This window comes from Hippopotamus amphibius, chromosome 5 (assembly GCF_030028045.1).
Source record: "Hippopotamus amphibius kiboko isolate mHipAmp2 chromosome 5, mHipAmp2.hap2, whole genome shotgun sequence".
In the NCBI taxonomy this organism is placed as follows: domain Eukaryota; kingdom Metazoa; phylum Chordata; class Mammalia; order Artiodactyla; family Hippopotamidae; genus Hippopotamus; species Hippopotamus amphibius.
In genome coordinates, this window is record NC_080190.1 from 148,035,541 (window position 1) to 148,059,460 (window position 23,920).

The window sequence follows — 23,920 nt, forward strand, 5'->3', positions numbered from 1 at the left end:
AGCTTTTGGGAAAGGAATTGAAGTAAGGAAGGAAAGTTGTCTGGAAGCAGAAGTGAGAAGCCAGTGGCAAAGAAGAACCTACCGTGTTTCACATTCTGGCCCAATGATATGAACAGTGTGAGAGAGCAACCAGCCACCAGTGAAAGGTAAGGAGAAGGAATGTTGTCAGGAAGGAGCTTGTATTCCTAAGAGCAAGAAGGAAATAGAACAGCAAAAAGAATTTGAGGACAAAGGAAATTTGACTTATGAGGACACAGTGCAAGAATTGGAGGAGTTGGGAAATAGTGTCAGATTAGAAGATTTATAGAACTGAGTGGGGGTGAGCCTGTGTGCTGGGAATGACTTTGATCTCGTAAGATCCTGGAGTTCCTTGGATAGTGAGGTAACAAGTTAAAGGGTAAATCAGAACTGTTCCATAATGAAAAGAAGATGGTGAAACTTAGTAGTTGATGGGTACGAAGGGTGGAGGTTTTGTCAGAAATATGCAGAACTCCCAAGTCTTGTCTTAAATTCTTTGTCTTGTTTTTTTTTTTTTTTTTTTTTTTTTGGTTGGTTTTTTTTTTTTTTTTTTTTTAGCATGTCCTGGTAAAACAACCTCCCTATTCTATAATGCCACGCTCCTGAAAAATCACCCAACAACCTTCAGAGTATGACAAACATTTATTCATTGTCCACTAGATTCTATGGGCTTCTTTTGAGAGAAGATTCTCAAAACTAAGAAATTTCTATCATTAGCAGATGGGTTGTTTTTTGTTTTGTTTTTTTCTTTTTCTTTTTTTTGTTTTGTTTTGTTGATGACTAATGACATGTTCCTAGATTACTCTGCTTAACTTCAGGATGAATAAAGTGTAAACTCCTTAATGAACTTGGATCAACATAATTCTTGAGCCCCACCTCTTGCCACAAACCTGTGTTTTAACCACACTGAACAATTACAGTCATGCTTTAACTTCCCACCCTTTACCACAAGTGGTTACCTCTCTCTAGGACTTCTCTTATAATTCCATCTTTGCCTCTCTAATGCCATTTCAACTGAAAAGACTTAGTTAACATCACCTCTAGAATGCTTGATCCTCAATCTCACAAGTGATTCAGCTGCTGAGACTTAAAGGCTGCCATAGCAACCTGGCTTCGTGGCTATAAACAGTACTATACACTAGAATCAAATGCTATACTTTACATTCCTTGTGTGTTTCCCATGATGTGATATTCAATGTTGGATATTACTGATAAGAAGGAAAACATTTTATTAAAGGGGAATTACACATGCTAAGGATAAATTCATAAAATTTATGTGAAAGGTTTGTACAGGAACAACTATGTGGTTGTCCTTAGAAATACCCAACATGTTATATTGTTATAAATAAGATTATGGTTTACGAGAACAATTCTGAAGAGGAGGCAAGAGCTACACAAAATATTATTTCTTGTAACTACAAATGTGAGGTGTAACAAGATCAAACTTAGAATAAGATAGTGTAAGGTCCAGCCAAGATAGTGTAAGCATCACTCAAATTTGTCTGAGTTTCAAGAGCTTTTTTCTTGAGTAATCAAAAATAAATAAATAAATAAAAGAAAAAGGGAAGCAGGTACAGAACATGTAATTAGTTAAATCAGTTTTTAAGGAGAGATTGTCATGTTGTTTGGGAGAGATTTTAATATAAGCTAAGAATGCACTTATATGGAAAAAAAGTTCAAGGGATGTTATGAGCTGAATTGTGTCAGGACAAAATTCATATGTTGAAGTCCCAACCTCAGTACCTCAGAATGTGGCTGTAAAGAGGAAATTAAAGTAAAATGAGGTCTTCTAGGTGGACATTAACTCAATATGATCAGTGTCTTTATAAAAAAAAGAAGTTTAGAATACACACACACACACACACACACACACACCCCCACCAATGTGAAGACACTAGAGGAAGCTGGCCATCTGCAAGTCAAGGAGAGAGGCCTTAGAAGAAACCAGTTGTGTCCCCACCTTGATCTCAGACTTGTATCCTCCAGGACTATGAGGAAATAAATTTCTGTTGTATTAGTTGTCCAATCTGTTTCTTTGTTATGGCAGCCCTAGAAAGCTGATACAAGTGGTTAAAAAATGAATAGAACTAACTTCCCTGAAAATGAACATCTTGACAAAGAAAATTGCTTGATAATTTTTGTTGTTGTTGATGACAGTATGGTTCTAATTAGGGTAGAAATAAATGTTAATGAATCCTCTTACCTTTCCCATTCTAACTGACAGAGACTATTCACTTGGTGGCTTTCTTTCCTTAGTGTTAGTAGATAGTAGCAGTTAGCTAAATTGATTGCTTCCTCTTTCTGCTGCTAAAGAACTTTGAGCCTACTCAAAGGAGGAAGAAACAGGAAAATAGAGGTCCATTAGTAATCTAACCAACAGCAGCCTTTTTAATTCATTTAGCTTAAGTGTTATTTAAGTATATGGCTACATATAATAATAAATTCATAATTATTTTTTGCTTTTACAATTAACTCAGTGTTTGTGGTGAATGCCCTAAGAGGTTGGAATTATTGTGAATTCATGGAGTAATTAAATAAACCAAAGAGAAGATATTACATTGAATACAGAATGCATATTCTTATGTAGTTACCAAAATATCTATAAAGACTGTGATATTAGATCATTATATTTGAGAGTGCATTTAAAACAATGTGAGGTTAAAACAATATTTCACATTCATTTATAAAATTTGGTTTTTGCTATTTACTCTGTAACATGAGTGCCTATTAAATAGGAAGAGTAGAGATCAATTTAGTAGGGTAAATATGAGAATATTTTAATTAATTTCTTAAAGGACCTGTACTTAATGTTGTTAATTAATCTAGTTAGCTGAGAGCATGTTTATAGTAATTTCAGAATCATTTATGTGGGTAAGTTAACACATAGTCAAGATCTCAACTAAGTACATCTTTAAGAAACTGCAATTTAGAAATAATAAAATGTTGAAGAACCAATAGTAAATATGAAACATTGGTGAGTCAGACTTTTTTCAAGCTGGTTCACTTGGTGGTGCTGTCAAAGTGGGGCTCTAAGATGGCATTTTTATTTTAAAGAAAATAAATGCCTTTGAGAAAAATGAGAGATGAAAGAAACTAAAAGAAACACTCAAAGATTCTATATGAAAAGAAAGCATACAATTCTAGAAGATTCATTTCAAATCCAAGTAACATTTTATTGTGTAATTCAAAATTTTTATTTATTTTGTTAATAGTTAACAGAATATCTATGTATTCTCTTTGTGCTCTGGTCATTGAGAGATTAATATATTTGAAAACAACCATACTTCAAGCAGAAACATTTTAAATAAGTGACTAATGTCCAAGAGAATACATATTAAAATACCCACATTTTTTATACACCAGCAATTTACAATTATATATATGTAGATTTTAATAGAATATTCAATAACTTGATGTTATGGTTTTAATAATTTTAAGAATGATAGGTATATTTTCAATTTTTAATCATGAATTAGGAAAGCAAATGATGCTTTTATTTTTACATGCAACCTGGATGTTTAATCACATCAATTTTAGCAAAAACCCAAAACCAAAAAACTTGTCAATTATTTTATTGAATTCACAATTCAATTCAATAATAGCAACACATCACATGCATATATATACACATATCTCTATTAATAGCTTTACATATTTTATTCATTTACTACTCACAAAACCTTATAAATAAGCTTCATTATTAACACTCCATTTTAGAGAGATTAAGTAGATTAATGAATGCCTCCAATGTCATGTATTTGTGTATTTAGTTAAGTAGCTGAACCAGTAATTAAACCTAGTAACTCTGGCCTCACTGTCTTTCCACTGGCAAGAAAGAAGTCTATATAGTATAATTTTGCAACAAATTTATGAATACACAGGATATATACATCCTTTTATTTCACATGGGGGAACTCTGACACAAACATTTAAATACTGAAGAGATAATGTGGGAGTTCCCTGGTGGCACAGTAGTTAAGAATCCACCTGCCAATGCAGGGGACACAGGTTTGATCTCTGGCCCGGGAAGATTCCACATACCATGGAGCAACTAAGCCCATGTGCCACAACTACTGAGCCTGTGCTCTAGAGCCCACGAGCCACAACTATTAAGCCCACGTGTCACAACTACTGAAGTCCACACACCTAGAGCCTGTGCTGCACAGCAAGAGAAGCCACTGCAATGAGAAGCCCACACACCACAGCAAAGACTAGCCCCCACTCGCCACAACTAGAGAAAGCCTGTGCAGAGCAATGAAGACCTAATGGAGCCAAAAATAAATAAATTAATTAATTTAAAAAAATTAAGAGATAATGTAACTCTATACATTTTATTTGTTTGTACTTTTGAATAAATTATCCTGTTAACATTATAACTTCTCACTATGTGCTTTCTGTTTTCGTTGGTGCATTATTCTGACCATAATATAAACAGGAACCTCTTCATGGTTATCTAAGATACAGCCCTTCCCCCATCACTAGCATGATTTCAAACACAGAGGAGAAACAGAAGTTAAGCAGCTAACGTAATTAGTAGCTTAATGACTCAGCTTTGTCATTTAAGCCTTAACTTGGTTTCTGGATTTTTCTATTCATTTGTATTTGATTGAACATCACATCACATACTGCCACTAAGGTGAATCCTTGTCTTTGTTCCTCAAATGGCTTTCTGTCCATGAAAATTTGAGCCTTGTCTTTACTTCTCCATCCTTAGAATTACTGAATCCTTGTTTCCATGTCTGTGCTTTATTAAACTCATACTGTGTTTCCATTTATCTAGTACTCTTTGATTCTATCTTTGACATGTTTATTTTATATTTTTATGATTACCTATTTAGAGCAGTTTTAGGTTCACAGCAAAATTAAGAAGAAGGTACAGAAATTTCCCATATACTCCTTGCCCCACACATGAGAAACCTCCCAAATATCAACATCTCCTACCAGAGTAGGACATTAATTACAATTAATGACCTTACAATAATATATCATAAATTGCCCAAAGTTCATAGTATACATTATGGTTCACTCTTGGTATTGTACCTTATAAGAGTTTGGACAAATGTCTAGTGACATTTTCCCCATCATTATAGTAACATACAGAATATTTTCACTGCCTTAAAAGCCCCCTATTCTCCTTATATTCTTCTCTTCTTCTACCCGCAGTTCCTGGCAACCAACCTTTTTACTATCTCATAGTTTTCTGGAAGGTCACGTAGTTGGAATCATACAGTATTGCAGGGTTTTCAGATTGGCTTCTTTTCTCAGTAATACACATTTAAGGTTCTTCCATGTGTACCCAGGAGCATGATTGCTAGATCATACGGCACAGTATGTTTGGTTTTGTTAAAAACAAAACAAACACAAAATTGTCTTCCAAAGTGGCTGTACCACTTTGCATTCCTACCAGCAAGGGATGAGAGTTACTGTTGCTACACATTCCCACCAGCTTTTAATGTTCTTGTTATTAGCCAATCTAATAGATGTGTAGTGGTATCATATTATTGTCTTAATTTGTATTTCCCTGATGATATAGAATGTGCATTGTATTTTCATACTATCTGAATATTTTCTTTAGTGTGGTGTCTGTTAAAGTCTTTGGCTCAGACGTGTGGCGTGAAGTTAAGAGCATCATGTTGTGAGGAGATGGGGACTGCGGTGACTCGTGCAATCAGGAATTTCAACCTAGAGAACCAGGCGAATGGGAAATCAGCAGGATGAAGCCCTCCCCCGCTCCCAGGCACCCGTCCACCAAGAAACTCCTGCGAGAGCAGATGACCATCCATCCAGAAATTAAGGGAGAAGTTTCTAGAAAAGATGACAAACTGCTGCCATTACTAAAAGATGTGTATGTTGATTCCACAGATCCTGTGTCATCTGTGCAGGTAAAGAATGCTGGAACACATCAGAAGCCAAAGGAGTTCAGGTTGCTGAAAGACCATCACTCTGACATGATGAATGTTAAGAACATTCCCAAAGGCAAAATTTCCATTTTAGAGGCAGTGACACTTAATAATCATAAACTTTATCAAGATACATGGACTGCTGAGAAAATAGCCGAAGAATACCATCCAGAACAGCAAGATGTAAATTTCCTTCTCAAATATTTCGTTACTTTTGAAGTCAAAATCTTACCCTCTGAAGGCAAGAAAGCAATACAATCAACATGAGAATCTTGAAATTACTTTTCCTTTTTGTACTACTTGTACCCGTACCTTGTTTATTTTCTCATTTTTAGCATATTAAATTATATAAGTTAAAAAGAAAATAGTCTTTGGCCCATTTTTTATTTTTTAATTTAATTTTTTATTTTTGGCCCATTTTTTAATTGGGTGTTTTCTGCCTTATTGTTGAGTTTTAAGTATTTGTTTATTTTGGATAATGGTACTTTATCAGATGTGTCTTTTGCAAATATTTTATCCCCGTCTGTAGCTTATCTTCTCATTTTCTTGACCTTGTCTTTCACAGAGTAGAAGTTTTTAATTTTATTAAAATGTCTTATCAATTATTCCTGTCATGAATCATGCTTTTGGTGTTTTATTTAAAAAGTCATTGCCATACTCAAGGTCATGCAGATTTTCTTCTATGTTATCTTCTAGGAATTTTATAGTTCTTGAATTTTACATTTAGGTCTAAGATCCATTTTGAGTTACTTTTTGTGAAGGGTGTACGGTCCAGGTCTAGATTTCCCTTCTTTTCTTCCCCCACAGGTGGAAGTCGCGTTGTTCCAGCACCATTTGTTGAAAAAACTATCTTTACTTCATTGTATCATCTTTCCTTCCTTGTCAAAGGTAAGTTGACAATATTCATATGGGTCTATTTCTGGGCCCTTTATTTTGGTCCACTAATCTATTAGTCTATTATTTTACCAATTCCACAGTCTTGATTATTGTAGCTCTGTAGATTCAGATTGTCTGTTTCTTATTATATGAGTTTTGATAAATTATGTCTTTTAATGAATTGCTTCATTTCACCTAGGTTTTCTAATTTGTGGGCAAGGAATTGTTCCTAGTATTCCTTTATTATCCTGTTAATGTCCATAGGATCTATAGAGATGTCATTTCTTTCATTTCTGATATTAGTAATTTGTGTTCTCTCTTTTTTTTCTTAGTTAGCCTGGCTAGAGGTTTATCAATTTTATTGATCTTTTCAAAGAACCAGCTTTTGATTTTTCCCTGTTGATTCACTATTTTCAACTTTATTGATTTCTGCTCTAATTCTTATTCTTTCTTTTCTACTTATTTTGGATTTAATTTTCTCTTTTTTCCCCTAATTTTCTAAGGTATAAACATAGATTACTGATTTTAGATCTTTGTTTTTTTAATATGTGAATTCAATGCTATAAATTTCCCTATAGGCATCAGTTTTGCTAAAACCCACAAATTTTGTTGTGTTTCTAATTTACTTAGTTCAAAATATTTTAAAATTTCTCTTGAGGTTTCTTCCTTGACCCACGTGTTATTTATAAGTGTGTTGTTTAATCTCTGTGTATTTTGGGATTTTCTAGTTATCTTTCTGTTATTGATTTCTAGCTTGTCTGAAAACAGACATTGTATGATTTCTATTCTTTAAATGTGTTAAAGAGTGTTTTATGATTCAGAATGTGGTATGCATTTTGTGAATGTTCCCTGTATGCCTGAGAAGAATATGGATTCTGCTGTTGTTTGATGATGATATTGTCTATAGATATTAATTATACACAGTTGATTGATAATATTGTTGTGTTCAACTATGCACTTATTAAATTCCTGCCTGGCTGGATCTGTCCATTTCTGATAGAGATCTCCAACTATAACAATGGATTCATGTCTTTCTCTTTCCATTTCTATCCTTTTTTGTCTCATGTAGTTTCATGCTCTGTTGTTGAGTACAAATGGATTGTTATATCTTCTTGGATTGACCCCTTTATCATTATGTAATGCCCCTATTTATCCCTGATTGTTTTCCTTACTTAAAGTCTGCTCTGTCTGAAATTAATATATTGATAGCTGCTTCTGCTTTCTTTTAATTAGTGTTACCATGATATGTTTATCTCCATCATTTACTTTTAACCTCTGTGTATCTATATTTAAAGTGGATTTCTTGTAGACAACATGTAGTTTGGTAATGTTTTTTGATTCACTCTGGCAATCTGTCTTTTAATTTGTGCATTTAGGCCACTGACATGTAAAGGGATTATTGAATTATTGGATTAATATCTACTATATTTGTTACTGTTTTCTATTTGTTGTCATTGTTCATTGTTTCTATTTTTATCTTCTATTTTTTCTGCCTTTCTGTGGTTTTAATTGAGCATTTTATATGATTCCATTGTCTCCTCTTTCTTAGCATATCAGCTATATTTATTTTATTTTAATTTTTTTTTTTAACTTTTCCTTAGAGGTTGCCCTAGAATTTGCAATATATGTTTACCACTAATCCAAGTCCACTTTGAAATAATATGATACTACTTTACAGGTAATATAAGTACCATATAATAATAGAATAATACTAGTTCCTGTCTCATCTCATTACTATCATACATTTCACTTATATATAAGCCTACATAAGCTGACACACACACATATGTAAAATACATTGTTCATATTATTATTTTGAACAAACTATTATTTGTTAGATCAATTAAGATTAAGAAAAATATGTATGTTTTTAATTTTACCTCACGTATTCCTTCTTGGTTCTCTTCCTTTTTTCATGTATATTGGAGTTTCTAACATATTTCATTTTCCTTCTCTCTAAAGAACTTTAAAACATAGTTTTTCTTTTTTCCTTTTTTTTTCCCCTAAAGAACTTGTTTTAATATTTCTTGCAAGACAGTGATGCTGGCAACAAATCCCCTCAATTTTTGTTTGTCTGAGAACATCTTTATTTCTCCTTCACATTTGAAGGAGAATTCTGCAGGGTACAGAATTCTATGTTGGTAGTTTTGTGTTTTGTTTTTTCTTAACGCTAAATATTTCACTTTACTCTCTTCTTGTTTGCATGGTTTCTGAAGATATGTTGGATGTAATTTAAATCCAATTTATTCCTCTAAAAGTAAGGGTTTTTTTTTTCCTTATCTTTTATTTTCTGTAGTTTGAAAATGATCTGCCTAGGTACAGTCAAAAAACTATACCTGTTTTTGTTTCAATTCTCCTGTTTGGTGTTCTCTGTGTTTCCTGGATCTGTGGCTTGGTGTCTGACATTAATTTGGGAAATTCTCATTTATTATTATTTCAAATATTTCTTCTTTTTTCTCTTTCTTCTGCTTTTGGTATTCCCAGTAGAAACATGTCGCTTCTTTTGTAGTTTGTTCCACAAGCGTGGAATATGCTGTTTTTTTTTGTTTTTTGTTTTTTTTCCCAGTCTTTCTTCTCTTTGCTTTTTAGCTTTAAAGGTTCCTAAGGACATATTCCCAAGTGCAGTAGTCTTTCCTCAGCTGTGCTCAGTTTACTAACAAGCACATTAAAGTCAATCTTATTTCTGTTACAATGATTTTTATTCTGAGTATATCTTTTTGGTTCTTTCTTAGATATTCCATCTTTCTGATTTATTGCTCATTTTTTTCTTGTATGCTGTTTACTTTATCCTTTAGAGACCTTAGCATATTTATCATAGTTGTTTTAAATCCCCCAGACCAATAATTCCAACATCCCTGCCATTTCTGCTTCTGATGCTTACTCTATCTCTTCAGGTTGTGTTTTTTCTCTTTGATATATCTTGTCATTTTTTTCTTGATAGGTAGAAATGATGTACTGAGTGAAAAGAACTGCTATAAATCAGTCTATAGTAATGTGGTGATGTGTGAGGGAGGGGAAGCATTCTACAGTCCAATGAGTAGGTCACAGTCTTTTAGTGAGCCCTTGTCTCTGTTCTGTGGAATTCACAAGTGTTTCTAAGGTTCCCCCCCCCCCCCTCAGGGTAGAAACTAGCTAGAGTGGGCTGGAGTTGGGCCTTTCTCCTCCCCCAGATCAATTAGGCTCTGGTCAACTAGTTTCTCCTGAGCACAGGCCTTGTTAAGAACAGAGGCTCTATTGTATTTCAAAATAGCTTCTTTTCCCCTCCCCCTGCTGGAAGCAGGAAGGGATTTTCCTCCAGTATTTATTGTGATTACCTGGTTGAGCTCCTAGAAGTAAATCTCACAGGATCGTGGGGGCTCTTCTCTGAGTCCTCCTGAAGGTTTTCTCTCAGAATTGTTCACTCAGAGCAGGCAGCAATTCTTCAATACAGTTCAGCTTTTCCTACCTTGGCACTGCTTCCTGGGATGTTTCTGCTCATGAATCTTCGCTCCAGTAAGGTAAGCCATGACTCCCTGTATTCCTCTGTCTTTCTGGCCATGGGGGCAGCTTTTGCCCTTTGTTTTCTCTGTTATGGAAACTTGAAGGGTTGTTGACTTTTCAGTCTGATTTGCTTTTTACCTGTTTGTAGGGAAAGGTGAATTCTGAGTTCCTTACATGTGGATTAGAGCCTGGAAGTCCTTTGATATGCTTTATTCACTTTTGGAAATTATCTGTATTGTGTACTATTAAATCTTTCTTGTATTAAATGCCTGATGGCCTAGCTTACCTAGAACATGCTTGCTCTCTCTCCATCAAAATGCAATACTAGATCCAGTGTCTGGGATTTTTCAAATCTCCTGATAACAGCATTACCCAGGCAGCCTTTTTCATTACTGATACCAACCAACAGGTAAATCTCTGTTGCTGACTGAAAGAGTGCACACTGTATGGCAGATTTATAACCATCTTTGCTAATTTGAGGATTATAAAAGGAAATCACGGGCTTCATTTTTATTGCCATGGTCATGCTATGGTGTTTTATCAAGCAGGAACACATGAGTATGAAAATAAACCTGGTTTAAAATAATAAATTAAGCTAAATTAACCATGAAATATAAACCATACGGAAATTAAAGACCCTTTCAAATGATTACTTAATTTAAGGCTCATTGAATATTGTTTTCTTCTGTGTGCAGATTAATTTTATAGGCCATATCAACAACATGTTTCTAGTCTACTCAGGTTTACAATGTTCTAGGCATTTGGTATGGTCAATTTACTTACCCAGTTTTAATTAGGTAATTATAGTACAATCAACATTAAAATGGTAGTGACAGAGCATTTTTACAAGCAAAATTTCAAAACAAATTTTATTATTCCTGAAGAAAATTCACCAAATATTCAGAAAATATCATGCAAGTTTATTTCAATGGTTTTTCACTTGGACAAGCAGACTTAATTGAAGAGTCAAGTGTTTTTCTAGTATACTCATTAAGTGATGATAGCAATCAGGTGAATTGAGGACAAACTAGTTTTTCTTTGGTGTTAACGATGTACTCTGCCTTCACTTGATTTATCACCTTAGTACTGCTGCTGACTTTACTGTGTGTGTATGTTAAAAAAAAAACAGTAAGGACAAATACAGATTGAAAATAATAAGCTTAATTCTCCTTGTTGAAAATAAGGGAGACTTCCTCTTTCACTTTTCTTAGAGCCTTTACTTTAGAAAACTTGTGATTGTTAATTTTCTCATCTTCTTGAAATGTATGAAGTCCCTTAAAAGCAAATGAAGCCTCTTGCCTGCTTTAAGACCCAGAAATACCTTTTGCAAGGACCTATAAATCATCTCTCTGAGATAGCACCCCTATCTCCCACTTTATCTGGTAGGATAGGAACCTAACCAGTGGATGCCAAGTTGTAGAACTATCTCTTGTCATAAATATTTGAAAAGTTTATTTTTTCCTTGGTGTAAAACCAAATTATTGAAAACAAATGGTCACCCCAATTACTAAGTAAATTTAGAGTAAGTTGTTGTGACTAATGGTGCTGTCAAGTTTTCTTACTTGAGGGCTATTTATCTTGAGAATGTGTATGTAATGGATTGTAACTTCTTGGCTAAATAAAAGGGTGACATTTCTTTCTGCCTTCAGAACTCTCTTAGCACAGTATCTGCATGTGCATCACAATCTGCTTCAAGACTTATTCAGTGATAAAACTGTTTCATTCTGTTATGTTTGTTGGAGACATTTTCTGAGATGAGACGTTTTGTTTTTAATTATATTTCCCAACAAGTAAAACTACTACAGTATTTTTAGCATTTGCAATCAAAAAGAAATCGGAGCATAACTAGCAGAGAGCCCTTAAGTCAGCCAATGAAATAAAATAACATTTTTTAAAAACTCTGATACTACTAATTTTAAGATGTCAAGATATATGCAACTACTTATTTCATGTTTTAAAGTATCAGAACTTCAAAGAATCCACACCCATGGAAACAAAATTTTGAAAATAATTTTAATTAGCCTGTGGTGACTTTTAGATTTTACATTATTTTCCCAAAATGCTAAATTGCACTGATTTTTGGAAAATAGTTCTTGATCTTGAGCTCATAGTTTGAGTGCTTTCCAATTTGATTTTTTTTTATGACACAAAACTTAAATTTTTTCAAATATACTACTTTCTTGAGGATGGGGAAGTGTAGACATTCTGCCATGTTTCTAGGTTAATATTTGATTCTCATACACTAATTCTCACTAACACTGCAAGAGTAAAACTTTACTATACATTGATAGTTGCAGATACTGCAGAACTAAAAAATCAGTGGACATTTCTTTATTGTATATTTGTGGGTAGAATGTTATACTTCTATGACTCAGCTTCCTCGCTTGTGAAATGAAGTAATAAGACTATATACATCATAATTTCATTGACAGCATTAAATGAGATAATAAGGCATGGAACTAATATCTGAAAATGTAAGTGTTCAGTAAAATGTCAAGTGGTTTGGTAGTTACAGGTGTAACTAGAGAGGAATCTAAATTAAATAACCACGGCCTAAATATAACCTTGGAGTATGATATGCTGCATACGTAGATGCGTGAAGAGATTATTATAACATACCATATTAAGCAAAAGTATAATATTCAGATTAGTATGTGAAGGTATAGAGAAGATCTTCTAGCAAATTAGAAGAGTCAAAAGAAGCCTTAGATAGAGGTAACATCTTTGAGTCTTACACAATGAGTAAGAAGCCCAGTAAGATGGTCTTTAAGGAGAACTACAAGTGATGCTGCAGAAGTACTTCCCTAATAGTATACCTAATGACATCCAGCCTGAGCTCTAGCCACAAATTTAATTAACTACCCCCATCATTCCCCCATTTTCTTGTGTGCTGATGGACCACGTTATAGGATCAATAGAAGAGAGAGGGGTAAGGAATCATATTCCACTTCAAAATCATGTTTGCTTATTTGGAGGGCACAACTGCAGAAAGATGATTATTATCCACTAGACTATTTTATTTGTCTGCATATGTGAAGTTGTCTTAGACAAAGAATTGAATCTTGAAATTGGAGAGTTGGGGAATCCCCAACTTTGTGTATGGAAACAAACTCTCTTATATATGTACCCTCTAACTCTATGTAATCATCTTACCCTGAGAAATCAGTTTAATTTCAGCCCTAATATGAGGCCCCTCAATTGATATATATCACTAAATCATAACTTACCTCTCATTCCCCAACTGCAGTTTACTGCAACAAAAGTGATAGCTGGGAAATAAGATGATGACAATGTAATAACCGATTTCAGATGGCAAGGCTGAAGTGAGAATTGTGACAGTGTGAACACTGCCTTTAATTAATATGGCAGAAAACAAAGTATTGAAGAACCAGAGTTGTTTGCTGTGTTTGTGTTGAAAGAAATGAAATTTTGAAATAAGGTCTAAGTGGTGTACTTCAATAGTGGAGCAAGAAGTATTAGTATTAGTTTAAATCAGAAATTCAGAATGATTTTTGTAAAAAGAACTCCAGATTTCCAAGCGTTGTGTACTGAAGTGGTCTTTCAGCTACTCTGTGGCCCATAGGAGAATAGCAGAGGAATAGCGGTATAAAGGAGTTAAACCATGGATCTGGACAGGTAAGAGGTATGAGTCATAACAAATGAAAGGGTATAATTATAAATTATCAAAAAAAAAACCCTCCAAATTTAACTGAATCTTTTAGCTACTACATATTCAAAAAATATGTAGTAGGGGGAAATACATGATAGAAAGTGTGTAATATGTGTCTAATACAGCAAAATACCACCCTGGGAAAGGGCATTGGGAATGATGAGTAATGTTCAGGTTTGAAGATTTACTAAAGAGATCTTCAGAAGTCTGACATAAAGAGTAGAAGAAGAATACCAGGAAAAAGAAATGGCTTTATGGCTGTAGAGGGAAAACAGAAAAGGCATAAGATGTCACACATTCATTTATTCATTCACTTATTTAATAAATGATTTTGGTACTCTTAATAATGTAATTCTTAATATAATTCTATACTGGTAGTAGATTCAAGAAAAAGTGGTAAAGTATGACTAAAAGTTGAATTAGAATAAAGCACAACACTGCTAAATAAAACTGCATTATTTATGACATTCTTTAAGCACTTAGGGAAACAGACTGAGATTATAAATATGTAAATATCATTGGGGAAGGCATTTAATATATAGGATTGTATTCCTGTCCCATTAATATTATATCTCAATGTTGAAACACATGGAAATAGTTTTCTTTGAAAATATGATACTCAAATTCACTCTACAGAGAAATCTCAAAATTTAGATATTCTTTAATTGTTTTATTCTTAATAAACATACTAAAGGTGTCATTGGGGATTTCAAAAGAGAAAATTGAAGGGATAAATTTCTTTTGAAATAGCACTCTGGACACCTTTTTTTCATACCACATTATGAAAATTTTCAAGTCTACTGAGAGTGAAAAAATTTAAACATATAAAGAGTATGTAACAGTACCCAGATTTTATAGTTAACATTTCACAATGCTTGCTTTATGCATAACTATCCATCTATTTTCCCCTCCATCCATCAATTCATCTTCTTATTCATTTCAAAATAAGTTATAAACATGAGTACATGTCCCCTTCACCAAATATATGTATCATGCATATCATTAAACTAGAATCATTGAAAACCCTTTCGAAAGTATAAGCAAAGTGTCATAAGGAATTGGCTCTTTTTTTAGTAACTTCTTAGTGTAATAGATGGAGGCATTTATTTGGTGTTTTCCTGTGGCCCACCATGGGCCATGAACTCATCTAGGTTGGAGGATATCCTTCCATCTGTTTGTATTGTCTTCAGTTTCTTTCATCACTGTCTTATTGTTTTCCAAGTATGGGTCTTTTACTTCCTTAGTTAGATTTATTCCTATGTACTCTTTTTGATGTGATGGTAAATGGGATTGTTTCCTTCATTTCTCTTTCTGACAGTTTGTTCATGTATAGACCTACAAAAGATTTTTGTATATTAATTTTGTATCCTACAGCTTTGCCAAATTCTAGTAGCTTTTTGGTGGCATCTTTAGGATTTTCTATGAATAGTTTCATGTTATCTGCAAACAGTGACAATTTTCCTTCTTCCTTTCTATTATGTATTTCATCTGTTGCTGTTTCTTGTCTGATTGCTGTGACTAGGACTTTCAATACTACACTGAATAAAAGTGAGGAGAGTGGGCATCCGTGTTCCTAATCTTAAAGGAAAGTCTTTCAGCTTTTCATCATTGACTGTGATGTTAACTGTGGGCTTATATAGGGCTTTTATTATGTTGAACCACAGCCCATCTCATTGTGGCTCCTTCTTTATATCTTTAGATGTAGAAGGTCTTTTCTTGTAGATTCCTGTTTTTCTCATCAATAGTTTCTCTGTAAATACTTATAATTTTGGCATGCCCATGAGAAGAGGTGAGCTCAGGGTTTTCCTGCTTCATCATCTTAGGAACTACAAGGAGGTATTCTTTTTGTGTAAAGATAACTCTGGAAAAAAAAAACTTTTCATGATTTTACACATGTAATTTTAGCCTTTGGTTAAATATGTTCATGTTGGGGTGTGTTTATATGATAAAAATCTATAGCACAATCATCCCTTTTTTTTTTTTTTTGCCTATTAGAGGAGCCATTTTATACTGTTTCATAGTTAGTGTGATTTATGAGGAAAAATGTTCACACAACAGAAAATCTAAAAACTATATAAAGACATGATATAAATATTGATGTAGGTGCTTTAAACATAGTGATTTCACTGAAATGTTTTTAAAACCATTTGAATGTGAACACTATGTTATGACCAGTCTATTGAAGGAAGTGTATATACTCTATGCAGGGAAAATTTGAATAAATACAACACATTCAAGATTAACATCCCACATTATATAAGTCCAGAAACTAATTGTTTCCCTTATGGAGTAATTTATACTGTGATTTAACAACAAACCTTAAATTGAAATTGCTGAAGAGACATGTTTTTGCACCATGATAGTGATATATCAACAGATATGTTTCCAACAATTAACATGGTTACGCTATGGGGAGTAGAGTATAAAATGCAAATGCTTGAAAACAAGGACATAATTCTACAAGTGGTAGTTCAAGCATAAAAACATAACTATCTGCACTATGGTGTGATTGTAGGAATAGGAAGAAGGCATAAATGTGAATGATATTAGAAGCAAAAAAAGATGAGTCCAGATTTAGTGAAATTAAATACAGAGAACAAGGAAGCAGAGGTAAGCCAGTGGTTTTTCTTGTTCAGGCCAAAAGGTCTAGAAAAATAAAGATACTATTTGCAGAAATAAAGCTGATTGAGGAGATGTTGAAAATACCCTAAATGTGAGTTCAATATATTTATCATGGAATTTCTAGTATCAATCACACTTTAGAACCCCAATCTGTGTTTGCACAAATATTTTATTGTTTATATTTTTTAGAAATATTTCCTTTAATTTTGTTGAATTTGAAAGTTAATATCCGGATAAGCATATCCAAAGCCATAGAGATGAGAGACTGTAGTGAGGAGAGATGTCAAGGAAAATGCACAGAAATGATAATTAAAACCAAGAGGAATAAAATGGAATAAAATTCTCTACCATATGAGTGTTCATAAAAAGACTAATTCTGCATCCCACCACAAAAGTCATTTAGTTAGCATCTTATTACCATCCACCCCAAAAGGAGAGAATGAGATGGAAACTTGAATGTAGTCTTTTCTATCCACTTTCTCAACTCTTCTCCTTCTAGAACTCTGATTATTCTAATATTTGTACATTTGATTAAATCCCATAGATCATGTAGGCTTTCTTTTCTCCTTTTCACTGTTTTCTTTGTTCTCCTCTGATTGGGTTATCTCAAAGTTCCTGTTCTCTAGATCATTTATTCTGTATTCCACTTGCTCTGTTCTACTGCAGATGATCTCTGTTGCATTTTTTATTTCATTTATTGAATTCCTCTGCTCTAGAATTTGTTTGGTTCCTTTCTTTAATGATTTTTCTCTTTGTTAAATTTGTCATTTTATTCATGTCTTTTTTTCCTGATTTATTGAATTTTCTGTTTTCTTATTTTAAATCGTTTCCATCTCCATTATCAATTTAGTCTTTCACTCAACATTAATTTTTAAATATTTATTACTGTTGAATAAATTTATTTCCATGTTTATCATTTTGTTGGCTACGTTTTAGTTTCACACATTAATAAGCTCAGTATATTTACTCTGTCAGTGAGAAACAGTTAGCTTACTTCCATACTTTTTTGTTACAAACTATACTGTATCTAACATGCTTTTGCATGCTTTATGGGGCATGACATTCAAATATAACAGATATTTCAAAGTTGCTATCCATGGTGTCTGTGCCTGTATTCACACATATCCTGTGCTTTACTGATCAAAATAAATGGGACCAGTGAATAGATTCTTTTGATATCATACAAATATTACTCTTCAGAACTTCATTGATACATTAAATACAGTTGGAACCAAAAATCCCTAAAGTATATTACCTAAGTTGAAATATTGAACCCAAAATTCTTTAGGGGGGAAAAGAATTTAAAAATTCAAGAAAGTTTTGAAAGAAGGAAAAAAGGCATACTAATTATAGCAGATAACAGGCATCAATTTAATGTTGGCTTAAAATTTACTTCTATATCTTGATAATTCTTTATATATCTATTACTTGTATTATTAAATTAATGTGACTTTTTTATCTTTAAAGAATGATGAAGTTGCAATACTTATGTGAATTTCTTATTCTATTTCATTTTTCCTGATAGCTTTGGTTAGTAGGGTAATTTTCATATTGACAGCTTTATAATATTACCATTTATAACAATAATTGCCAATATCACTTTAAACTATAGATTTAAATATTTTCTTTGTTCACCTATCAGTTGCATATAATTCAGCCTTACAGTTTCTTTAAGAAGGGTTTATGAAAACTACATTTGCCAAATTATTTTATGCTTAAATTGTGCTTATTATCTTTATGCTAGAAGGACAATTTGCCTTGGTAGTCAATTCTGTAGCCACGGTTGATTTTCTTAATTTTTTTTTTGTTTGGAATTGATGTAGAAAATATGATGAAAGGTTATGATTAGCACTTTTAATAATAGTAATAATGATAATGTTATTACTACTATTAATTTATTAATTTACCATTATAACTATCCTATTCTCTTTCCATAGTGCTGAAAGGCTTTTTTCTAATTTTTGGATTCCTGTAATTTATGAGGCTAGATCTTGCAGTTTACCATTTTTTTAATTACCCTGGAACATGGGTGTCATTTCAGTCTTCACAGCATGATCTTTTAAACTGGACAAGTTTTATTTTTTTTTCTTGTTTCTTCTTTGAATGTTGTTTCACTTCAGTGTGTTTACATCTCATCCTTTGTTGTTCTTCCATAGCCCTTCTCTTTCATTCTCTCTGTCTCTCAATTGACTTTTCTCAATGCATCCCTCACATCACTTTCCCCACCTTTAAACAGTATCTGTGTACTTTTGTGTTATTTTTCTCTTTGGTTTTCATTTCTCTGAAGGACTTACTTTATTTATCATCTCATCCCTGTCCATGCATATTTCATCTTTATGTTATTTCATACATCTACCTGAGACACTATATCTGCTTTGAGTTCTTTAATTATTAATTTATGTGCACTTATGGCCATAGGGTCAGATTTTTTTAATCAAAATTTAGCTTATTACAACATTGATTTCTGATGAACATTCTCATGTAACAAATGTAATATTTGTTTATTTTATTCCATTTTGGTTATAATAATCTTGTATAGCTCCCATTTGTATCCATTTTGAATTGTCAGTTATTTTTGAGATTGTGTTCTTGCTGTTGCTAGAAGTTTTGTGTGGAGGAGGGATCAAACAGTACCCTGTACATCAGGGATCTTTTCCAGTTCAGAGTAAATTTTCTGTGTTTTGGACTTAACTACAAAGTAGCTTACATTTCCTGGATAGCTACAGGATATTTGGCAGAAGGCAGGAAGAATAAAATGTATGTATGACCATGTCCCAGTTTGCTGATAAAATTAAAATTTCAGAATCTCAAATGAATTCCCTTAAAGACAAGAGCATTTGTATTAGTTAAGGTACTACTGTTTTCTCTACCAAACATACCCCAAATTGTAAAATGGCTAAAAATTTTTTGAAATTTATTTTTCCCTTACGTTGACTTGAAATTGGTATAATTGATTTGTGGTAATCTCTCCAAAGATTCAAAGACATGATTGTTAAAATTTCTTGTCTTCACCATCTTCAAAGTAAAGCTTCAATTCCATCATGCTGTCTCTAACACATTGGCAAAGGGGGATATACTGCACAGGATTCTAGTATAGAGAATATTATGTGCTGAGCTTTGAAGTGATACATATTTATTCCAAGCTTACTCAAAGGGTGTTGTTCATTAGCAGATAACACTCTTCTAAGCAATTATTCAATATCTGGATTCCTTCCATCTTACGACTTTTCCATCTTACAGCTTTTCCATCTTTAATGTTAATGTGTTGTCCAATGTGCACTATAATTTAATTAGGAAATACCTTCTTCATTATCATATATAATGGAGAAGTAAAAGGAGAATAGCATATGGGAGGTTTTGTATTGGTCAGGCCAAACTGTATTATTTATCACTTGTATGCATATTCTACTAGCTAGAACTAAATACCCACCATTACATAGTTATAAGAAAAGCTGTAAAAGTTTATCTATTCTAATTCCCAGGACAAATAAATGGCTAGTTATTCAGAAGAACACATTCTCTGCCACATTTATTAAATATATTAAGTGTTAAAAAATATTGAACATCTTGGTAAGTTTCCTAGTACATATCTTTTGTTAAACATAGGTTTTATGCTCTACATTACTTTGAGAAGGTAGTAACAAAGGCCTATAGTTGTGAGGCCACCTGTGACCCACTTTGCCTGGACCCGTTGCAACATTTTTTAAAAATCTCTGTGGTCATGTTCTTTTTTGTGATTTCTCTCCAGAGTGTAAATTAAAACACCTTTGCTCTAGGATATCTTTCTGAAATTTTTTCTATCATCCAGCCTTAGGACTGGCTTCTCAAAAATGGGGAAGGCTACAGGATCAGGACAAGTAAACAAGGAATCTACTTGTCACTTGTGTGTTTCATCCAACTCTCACTCCTCCATTGAGAAAGCCCTGTCTATCCCCGGAGGAGTGGGGGGCAGATAATTATTATATATGTTCTCATATGTTTGGGACAAATTCCTTCATATTTTCTCTAGGAGCTAAATATTTAAAAAAGAAAAGACAGAAAGAGTACTTAATTTGTCAGTTTTCTTCTGAAATCAGCTTTCCTACGGCAAGGATCAGAGGTGATTCTAGACTAATAAAAGAGTGAAAAGATGAAGACAGGAAAATAAGCATGAAATTGGCTGAAGGTAGAATTGGAGTGGAGAAGAGAAAAGTGATACGTATTGATGTTTCAAAGGGTACACTATTTCTTTTCACTCCTTTTCACACATGTCCACTCTTAAACGTAGACAAAGAAAATTTCTCTCTCACACAGGTGCCATTTAAAACTACTCCTCCTTGCAACGTTACAGGTTTTTCTAGTTATGTGTTGGATCATTTCTTTCCCATATTTAGTGTCTTCACATATGCCTGAGGTCATAAGCATGATTAAGAGATATTAAAAGACCGATCCCTACTATGTTTGTAGGAAATACTGTTACTGAATATTCCCTTCTTTCCTCAATAAGTTTTAGTTTAGATAAACTATAACTTTAAGATAATATCTAATAATCATATTATATGACCCTGTCTTTTTAGGTATATTCTTAGACTTAAAATCTTTATCTTACTGACAAATGCTAAAGAAACCTATATTTACCTTTGCTTACTAGATTCTGCCAAGTACATTTCATCCAAGAAGATTTAAATCAATCTTTAATCATAAAGATTAGTTTTTATCATGTTTGAGCCATTATGTTTATTAGGCAGGTTAATTACAATAACTATCATTATCTTAATATAGCAGGGCTTATCTTGACAAAAGTTTCAGAATGGACATAGGATCTGAAGTAACTTTTTTACTTACACTGTGAACAGAACCCACAGAAACACAGGAGAGAAAAGAGGGTGGTACAGTTTGCCAAGGCAACATAGCTAATAGAAAGATTCATAGTGATACTCCCAATTTGGAGCAGTGAAGAAAAAGTGCTTCTTTGTTCACAATGGGGCCATCTAAGTACCACTGAACTTCTAAGACTACACGAAATTACCCAAGGATAAGTAAGAAATAGACAGAGCCAGTAACAGCACTGGAGGAGGTTTGCCAGTGAAGAAAGAAAGCCCAATTACACAATTACTTTGACCAAGGCCAGAGGTAAAATGTAATGAAAGATGAACTTGTTGGCTATGAATGTAGACTAGACAAGACTAAGAATAAAATTGAAATTCCTTCATAACTTGTCACTACTAAATTATCCCAGAAACAAACATTATACTGGAGGAAAAAGAGTGATTGAAAACTCAACCTGACAGACTATTTTTGTTACTTTGAATGGAAGTTCAAATACAGAATAACTTGAGTTACAAAAAAATTTTTTTAATTACATTGCTTGCACATCTAAAATTGTGAAGGACATATGTGTGCATTTACATTAAAGATTATCTTCTGGTTCTCTGTCATCTCAGTCCACTTGTGGATTAAGCTCAGCCCATATAACCTTCTTTTTTGAGCCTTTGAAAACTCTATAGGAATCAATGCAATGATCTATAGAAAAATGAAATTTTAGATTCCAGCTCAGCTTTCTCCATGTCAGAGTTCTTGATTTCTGCTGGCCCTTGAGTTTTCTACATATTCCATAGTCTCTCCAGTGCTCTTGCAATGACTATTCTTCACTTAAATTAGCTTGAATTAAGTTTTGCTTTCCAAGAACCAAAGTTTTCCAACCCTCCACACTCTGAAGTCTTCAGAAATATTGCGTTACTTTTGTTCCTTATCCTTGATTCTTTTTTCCTTCCATGTCTTATTCATTCTTTCTCTGCATCAGCTTCCCTCTTTAAGAGAGTCAAAATCAATTTTTGGTATGTAAAGGAAAAGGGATGCATAAATATTGACTTCTGCTTCCAGCTACAGTGAAATTGCTTATATTATAAAGACTCTTCCCCTTGAAGAATCATAATGGCTGGATATAAAAATCTCTCTTTGATAGATAGCACCAGACAGCAGACTAGGTTGCCTGGACTCAAATCAAGATCCCAGAGAGAAGGAAAACATGACAGTGTAAGTCCAAACACTTTCACCTTCTGTTCTCTTGCAAAGATACTGGTACATGAGAGAATGAGTCACCAGGAAAACAAAAGCATGGATATGGTAAGGAACAAAAAGCAAATATGGATGTTATTCACACAAAGTGAGATAATGTCAAGCAATCTCAAGGATGCAGGGAAAAAAATTAATGTTTATGCATTAATGGTGGGCATGTAAAAGCAGAGTAGATATACTTAAATAAAATTCATAAATATATACAGCAAACAGTTGTGTATAAAACTATCAGAAATTATATATGTGTAAAACCATTCATTTCAGCATTATTTATGATCATTCATTCAGAAGCAACTTAAAAGACCATGGAATGATCAGCATCAATGAACTAGATGCCCTTTATTAAAAGGAATAAAGCCTATAAACTCTGTGTTGATAAAATGAGATATTTAGTACAATAACACTTACATAATTTAAAAAATTTATATACAATAACACTAAATACAACACTTAATAGAAATATCATCTTGGCTATGTAACCATAATTATTTTAACTTGAATTTTCTGGCTACTAGTGATGTTGAGCATCTCTTTATATATTTTGGTCATCTGGTCATCTTTCATGAACTCATAGTTTTATCCTTTTTGCTGTTGGATTTGCCATCTTTTTCTTATTGATTTCAAGGGATTTTAGTAAGCCCGAATATTAATACTTTCTTTGGGAAAGGATACTTGCAACATCCTATGTAATTTATTCTGCCTGTAAATTTTATAAATAAGTTTTGTACAGTGCTCTCTGTTTATTTTACTTTTAAGATCACTTTATGTATCTCTATATTTGTATAGAAATTTGAATGAGAAAATTTAAAAAATCAAGAGCAATATCTATCCCTTCTTCTCTTTAGTGACTGAAGTTGAATTTTTAGCTTGCTGTGCTGCCACCCAGAATAAATTATTATATTTTTTATCTTCTCTTTTGAACTATATGTGTCCATAAGACTAAATTCTAATGTAAGATTTAGTAAGTGTTGTATGCCATTTTCCTTAAGGATGTTTGAAGGCAAGTGATTCACCTTGGAGTTTTCCAATTTGGCCTTTACTGATTTTATCTCACAATATAAAAATTTGGCCTCATGGCTAGAGTTCCAGCAACTATCCTGGATCATAAATTTACCTTGATAATGAATAAGGGGCAAGAGTGTTCTTGTCTAAGGCAAAGGCTAACAAAAATAACGTGAACGTGTAGGCATTGAACTTGGCATTGTAGTCAGTACTAAAGCAGGAACTGTTGGCTTCACAAAGTTCCATTACAAAGTCCAAGAAAATATCAATCTATGTATACTAGTTAGTAAAACAA

The 23,920-nt window shown here is 33.1% G+C and overlaps 1 pseudogene; it reads left to right on the top strand.

Moving 5' to 3' along the window:
• The first annotated feature begins 5,661 nt into the window (after positions 1 to 5,661).
• On the top strand, positions 5,662 to 6,185 carry LOC130854309 (NADH dehydrogenase [ubiquinone] 1 alpha subcomplex assembly factor 4-like; annotated as a pseudogene).
• The last annotated feature ends 17,735 nt before the right edge of the window (positions 6,186 to 23,920 follow it).